This window comes from Pteronotus mesoamericanus, unplaced genomic scaffold (genome assembly GCF_021234165.1).
Source record: "Pteronotus mesoamericanus isolate MK-2021 breed Mesoamerican mustached bat unplaced genomic scaffold, CSHL_Meso_final contig_502, whole genome shotgun sequence".
NCBI lineage: Eukaryota > Metazoa > Chordata > Mammalia > Chiroptera > Mormoopidae > Pteronotus > Pteronotus mesoamericanus.
In genome coordinates, this window is record NW_026555187.1 from 554,215 (window position 1) to 561,821 (window position 7,607).

At 48.9% G+C, this 7,607-nt stretch overlaps 1 pseudogene; it reads left to right on the forward strand.

Moving 5' to 3' along the window:
- Positions 1-1,444, forward strand: LOC129074807 (keratin, type II cytoskeletal 8-like; annotated as a pseudogene).
- Positions 1,445-7,607: the final 6,163 nt, after the last annotated feature.

Here is a 7,607-nt window from a genome sequence, read left to right on the forward strand (position 1 = left end):
CCACCAGCGTCCACCATGTCCACAGGGATGACCCGGAAGACCTGCAAGGTGTCTTCTAAGACCTTCAGCAGCTGCTCGTACTTAAGTGGGCCCAGCATCAACTCCTCGGCCTTTTCCCGGGTGGGCAACGGCTACAGGGTTGGCCTGGGCGCCCACATGAATCTGGCCGGGGGTTTCAGCAGAGCCGGGAGTATGGGGACCATGAAAGCTGTCCAAGTGAACCAGAGCTGGAGGTGGACCCCAACATCCAGGCTGTGCGCAACCAGGAGAAGGAGCAGATCAAGAGCCTCGACAAGTTTGCTTCCTTCATTGACAGGAAGGTGCGGAGCCTGGAACAGCAGAGCAAGATTCTGGAGACCAAGTGGACTCTCTTGCAGCAGGAAAAGATGACTCGCAATAACATGGACGATACATTTAAGAGCCGCATCAGCAGCCTTTGGCAGCAACTGGAAACGCTGGCCCAGGAGAAACAGAGACTGGAGGGGGAGTTTGGCAACATGTGGAGGCTGGTGGAGGACTTGAGGAATAAGTACGAGGACAAGATCTACAAGCGCACAGAGATGGCGAATGAATTTGTCCTCCTCAAGGAGGATGTGGATGAAGCTTATATGAACAAGGTAGAGTTGGAGTCCTTCCTAGAAGGGCTGACTGATGAGATCTACTTCTACAGGCAGCTGTTCAAAGAGGAGATTCGTGAGCTGCAGTCCCAGATCTCTTTCACGACCGTGGTGCTGTGCACGGACAACAGCCGCTCCCTGGACCTGGACAGCATCATCACCAATGTTGAGGCCCAGAACAAGGAGATCACCAACCGCAGCTGTGCCGGGGCTGGGACCAGGTGCCAGGTCAAGTATGAGGAGCTGCAGACTTTGGCTGGGAAGCACGGGGATGACCTGCATTGCATGAAGACAGAGATCTGAAATGAACCGGAGCATCAGAAGAATCCAGGCTGAGGTCGATGGCCTCAAAGGCCAGAGGGCTTCCCTGAAGGCCGCCATTCCTGATGCCGAGCAGCGTGGGGAGCTGGCCATCAAGGATACTCAGGCCAAGGTGGCTGAGCTGGAAGCAGCAGCTCTGAGAACCGCCTAGTAGGATGCAGCCCAACAGCTGCATGAGGACTAGAAGCTCATGCATGTCAAGCTGGCCCTGGATGTGGAGATTGCCATCTACCATAACCTGCTGGAGGGCGAGGAGAACCTGCTGGAGCCTGGGATGCAGAACATGAGTATCCATACCAAGACCACCAGCAGCTACTCAAGTGGGCTGAGCCAGGCTCCCGGGAATCTCAACTAAGGCCTGGGGTTCCACACCAGCTTGGGCTCTGGCGGGGGCCTTGGCTCCTTCAGCCACACCAGCACCAGCTCCTCCAAGATGGTGGTTGTGGAGAAGACAGACCCGCGATGGGAAGCTGGTGTCTGAGTCACCTGATGTCCTGCCCAAGTGAATGACTACTGTGGTCCTTCCTGTCCTCTGAGCCAACGGGAATGGAGCTGTGCAGGGCAGCAGAGGACACAGGAGGGCCACGCGAGGCTCAGCCCTGGTGCTCAGCTCACCCTTGGGGTCGGGGAGTTTACTGCCTGAGGGATATCTCTTATCCATGCCCCCAGCTAAAAGCCAAATAAAGTGTTTTCTCCCAAAATAAAGTCTCAGCTGGTTCTGCCAAAAAAAAATATTAGTTTCACATTATTATGCATTAGTAAGGGTGTGGGAAATATGTCCTCTGACACATAGGTGCTGGGGGTATAAATCAGCACAGCCATTTAGGAGCTTAGTTTGGCAACTCTTAAATTTAAGAATCATATTTTCTATGACCTGATCACCTCATTACTTAATTTTTATTTGAATCTGATAGTGTCCTATACAATGAAAGACATACAAGGATAGGTATTGCATTACTCCTAATAATGGTGAAAAAATTGGAAGCAACCAGGGTATCTATCAGTTAAATATATACTGCATATATTCATAACATTGACTATTAAACCAATTTTATAAAAGTGAGGCGGTTCTATAGCAATGGTTCTCACCTAGAGGAGATTTCGCTTCCTGAGGGGACATTTGGGGGCAATATCTGGGTGAAACCGACCAGAACGGAGTCCTGGCTGCCTGCCACAATGAAGTCGAAGTTGCAAGGCTGGCACAAAAGGAAAAAGGTTTTATTCAGGTGCCACGCAATCTGGGAGAGTGGTGGACTCCCATCTCAAAGGCCATCTCATCTTCCTGCTCGAGCCCGCAGTTCTTATAGGGCTACGGAGGGAGGGCCTTTTTTCTATCCAATTATCTTGCCAGCTTTGGTGCACTCGGGGCCCTATCCATTCATCTTTCTAGCTTTTGGCACCGCTCAAGAACCTCCCCCACGACCACTCGGGGAGCCTCCCACCACTTCACTCTGACTGTCTCCGGGGACACGGAGACATCTTTGTCATGGCTGCGATGGGGAGGCTCCTGTCATCTAGTGGGTAGAGACCAAGGATGCTGTTAAATGTCCTGCAGTGCACAGAATGGCACCCACCACAAGGATGATCCAGTCCCAAAGGTCAACAGAGCCCAGGTTGAGAAAGCGTGGTTTATGTAAACCAATATGGATATTATTCCAAGATGCTGAGTGAAAAAGCCCAGTTATAGAGTCAATGATATCTATGTTAAAACACACAGTATGGGAAACAGTTTGGTCGGTTCATCAAAAAATCAGGTTTAGTTTACAATAGCTAAGTGTTGGAAACAGCCCAAGTGCCCATCAGTAGATGAATGGATTAAGAAGCTGTGACACGTTAACACAATGGAATACTGCGCAGCAGAAAGAAAGAAGTCCTACCTTTTGAGACAGCAGGGACGGAACTGGAGACTATTTTGTTAAGTGAAATAAGCCACTTGGCAAAAGACAAATACCATAGGACCTCACTTATAACTGGAACCTAATGAACAAAATAAATTAATGAGAAAAACAGAACCAGAGACATGGAAACACAGAAGAGACTCCCAGCTGTAGGAGAGGAGGAGGCGGCGGGGGCGGTGCTGGTGGAAGGCAGGGGACGTGACTAGTCGAAGAACTTGCATGACTGACTCACGGACACGGACGGCGGAGAGGGGACTGGCTGTGAGCTAGAGGGGTGGGCTGGGTGGAGGGGGGCAAAGGGGGAAAAATTAGGGCAACTGTAATTGAATAAACAATAAAGATGAAAAATTTAAAAAGCTCTGATAAACCAAAAAGAAAAATTAAACATAGAATTACCATATGACCCAAGAATTTCACTCCTAGGTATATACCCCAAAGAACTGAAAAAAAATTCAAACAAATCCTTGTACACAAATATTCACAGCAGCATGATCTACCCTCACCAAAAGGCGGGAACAACCCACGCTGAATGGATCCCAGATTTGCACAGCACTAGGCACTGCTCCAGCCCCTAAGGCACTCAGTCAATTGACTCACCCCTGGCAGGCAGGGAGGGCAGGGCAGGGAGGACACAGTCTCCCTGAGGTTGTCTTCTCCCCTGCGGGATCCCCAGGGTCCCAGCATCCCAGTAGCAGAAGCAGAGGCAATAGGACCACACTGAGGGAAGGTAGAGGGCAGGGAACGGAGGTGAAATAAATAAGGAAGGCGGTGCTCAAACAAACCCCCTCCCGGCTGGCACGCTCAGGGCAGCAGGCTCCTTACCTTGCTGCCCAACCCTCCTCTGTCAGGGAAATCCCACGCTAGGCCCCCTGCTGGGGTGAGGCAGAGCAGGTGCAGGACCCCAGGTAAGTCACCTTCCCTCCCTTTCACCCGACCAGGAGACACCTGGAAAGCCAGCCTCTGAGATCTTACAGGGTGTATGCCCTCCCACACACCGTGACCTAGGGGTATATGTGGTCAGGAACTGCCCATGAGTGTGTGTCCCCAAGTCTCTGGGTGGGGAGTGTGCTATAGGTTCTTCTAAGTTACAGAGAGCTGGGTCCCCTCACTCTCTCTTGCTCTGCTCAGTTTACTGACAGAGGAAGCCACTAGGTACTCTGGTGGATCAATGCTAGGAGGCCTTTAGCGGCCCTCTCTGATGTCCTGGACCCACACCCAGCATGGTTCCATGTATTTTTTTTAAATGAATAGACTTTGCATTTTAGAGCAGATTTAGGTTTACAGAAAATTGAGCCAAGAGCAGAGCCCTGGTAACCACTGATGTTTTCACTATGTGCCTAATTTTGCCTTTTCCAGAAGGAATGAGCAGCCCTTTTGGCTGCACTCTGCGCCCCCTTCATTTCATGGGGTGGTACATGCAGCCCTGGGCCACCTCCCCAGGCCATGGCGCGCTCTTGTCTTCTCAGTTCCCTCCCTTTCTTTCTTCATGGCTGTGGGGGTTTGTGGTCTTAGCTGATGGAGGGAGTGTGTGAGCGGAATGGCACGGCGAAGGCAACATCTCTCCGGTCCTGGCAGCGGCCTCTGACATTAACCGCCACCAGCAAGGGGTGAGTGTAACAGAGAGGTTAGCGAAGGATAGGCTTTGGGGTCAATACCATGTATGTTCAGACCTGGAGCTGTGGTCCCTGGGCAGGTGATGTGTCTTCTGTGGGCTTCGGCTGCCACATCTGTAAAACGGGGGTAATAGCACATGCTTCACATGTTTCAATAAACATTTACTAGCACGTGCTTCATAATGTTTCAATGAACATTCAATAAGCAATAAGAAAATTAAGAAAGGCATGTGCACAGGTACCTGGTTCCCAGTGCTACCAAGCCAGGGCTCGCTGCCTGACGCGCATAGGAGTCAATGCTACAACACAGGCTTTTGAGAAAAGAGCGAGCTTTTGTTTGTGAGTTTGGCTGGCAAGGAGACGGGAGGCAAGACTCAAATCTGACTCCCTAATCCAGGGTTTGGGGCAAGGTTTAAGGAATTTCGGCACCAGATCTTCCTGACGGGATCGGGCGCGTTCAGGGTGGTATGGCCGTAGACAGAACCAGATCTTCCTGAATAGCAGACCCTTCACTTCTGAAAGGGCTCCGGCGGTCTGGTCACAGGTCACAGTCGCGTTCGGGTCCTTTGTTTCTGGGGGGGAGCAGGTAAGGGTTCACGAGTGTTGCTCCTCAACATTGGTCCCGGCTTTTGTGAGAAACAGGATAGGACCAGTTTGAACTGGTTCCGCAGTGACAACGGGGCACATCCAATAGTGGGTATCTGGTCTCATCAAGAACTCCAAGTCCAGTGCCAGAGACGGTCACATCTCAAACAGGACTCATTATGATGAGGGTTATGGCAAAGTGAGGAGCAAGGATTTTTCAGGAACTATTTACATTTAACAGAATTAAGGCATTATTACATTTGCTGTATATATTTTTACTAGTCTCTTTTCATTTTATTGTTGATGGAACAAGGCTTTTTAAAGTCACTCAAGGATCGTTGTTTTGGAAGCACCCAGGAATGAGGGGCTAAATCTGCTTTGTGAAGAGAATGTCCAGGAGGGCTGCACAAAGGGGGTGAATATGCAAAATAAACAGGGACTGGCAGGTAGAGAAAGGAAGAAACCAGGTTCTAGGCAGAGGGAGCATACCAAAGGGTTGCAACTGCACTTTTAGATCTTCAGTCAACTCGGGGAGACTTGGCCCCCCATGGGGACATTGGCAGTGTCTGGAGACATTTTTGGTTGTCATGACTGAGCAGAGGCTACTGCATCTAGCAGATAGAAGTCAGGGATGCTGCTAAGCAGCTTACAGCGCACGGGATGGCCCCGCCCCCCCATAACAAAGAATGGCCTGGCTCCACATATCAAGAGTTGCAAGCTGAGAAACCTTGCACTAAGCACAGGAGGGCCCAAAGGCCTTGAGCACAAGCCATCGGCCCCAGTATCACCCACTCAGCCTCTTCTTAAAGACTCTTGTTTCCAGGTCATTGACTTTGACTCAGCCCTGTAAGATCTCAGAGTGACAGGACTGAGTGGGGCTGTTGGGGCCACCATCCTGGGGCCCTATGGGCAGGTGCTTGCTCAGAAGTAGAGAAAAGAAGCAAGTGATTTTAGAAGAAGGAAGCCAAGAAGTCCTGGAGAGTAGTGATGTCTGGGGGACGCAGTCTGCCATCACCGAAACGGTCGCTCCTTCCAGTCTCGTTATCCACCTGCCAGGGCTTGATCAGGGACCTCAGCCCATTTACAGAGGTATTTATTAGTTTTTTTCTGTTTTTATTTAAAATTGTGATGAAAGACATATAACATAAAATTGACCATTTCGTCCATTTTATAGTACCATTCAATGACATTAAATATTCATGATGTTGTGCAACCACCACTGATGTCGAGTTCCAGAACTTTCTTATCACCCCAAAAGGAAATCCCACACCCATTAGCAGTCACTCTCCCAGCCCTTGCCAATCACTGATGCACTTTAAACTGTTACGTGAACGTTTGTGGCAGCACTATTCACAATAATGAAAAAGTGGATATATCCATCAACAAATGAACAGATAAAATGTGGTCCATCCACACAACAGAATGTTGTTTGGTCATGAAAAGGAATGACGAACCAACCCACGCTACAACATGGATGAAACTTAAAAACATGCCGAGTGAAAGAAGCCAGGCACAAAAAAGCGCATAGCATGTGATCTCCTTTATAGCAAATGTCTAGAACTGGCAAATCCATAGAGACAGAAAGGAGGTCAGTGGTTTGCTGCCTTTAAACTTTACATTGGCTAATAAAAACAAGATTACTTAAAAATAGTCCAGTTATTCATCAAGAAACATTGATCTCATTAAATTGATGTTATTTACTGAGCATAGACTATATACATTTGCTCACTTGCACAGTGTACTGATTTAATTAGCATAGGTAGCACCTACTGTGTGCCAGGTCACATTCCAAGAACAGTTCATTTATTTCTAACAACAGCCATTTGAGGTAGGTAAGGGGAAATGGAGGTACAGAGAGGTGAAGAAACGCTCTCAAGTTTACACAATAGGCAGAGCTGGGATCTAAATCGTGTTGGCAGACTCCCACGTCCTTTTGTCTTAGGGCTATGTAGCATTGCCTCAGATGTACTTACCTGCTTCACAGGAGCTGGGGAAAACCAGAACATTAATTCCACACAGTCTCCTTCTTCTGATTGTTGGCATGGAAAACTCCAGAGGAAGAAAGAATATGATTGATTCATATGAAGTGAGAGATGCACACTGGTCCAAGGGATTGTAGACATGGGGTAGGGATGTCTCTTGGGATCTGAAGCTATGGGAAGAACAGGATTTATCAGAAGGGAGTAGAAGAGCAGGACAGAAATGGTTTCTCTGAAGGAGCATTTCATTTTAGGAGGAAACCTAGAGGCATAGTCTTTGGAGGCAGCCAGCCACGGGTTAAAAATCTTGGCTTTGCCATTTTAACAGCTTCATCTTGAACAAATTAGTTAGACCCTGTGCACTCCAATATTCTCAATGAGTATGCTCAAGGTACTCAAAATGGCAGTGATGAAAATAGCATCTTCCTTACTAGGTTGAGGAGAGGATTAAATCATTGGAGACAGGGAGCAAGAACTCCACCAATGCTAGCTGTCATTTATCAGAAGCCCCTTAGGTGGTTCCAGATGGAAGACAGCAACTTTCTCCACCATAGCTAACGGCTCCCTGTCACACCCTACCCAGGCACAGCCTCC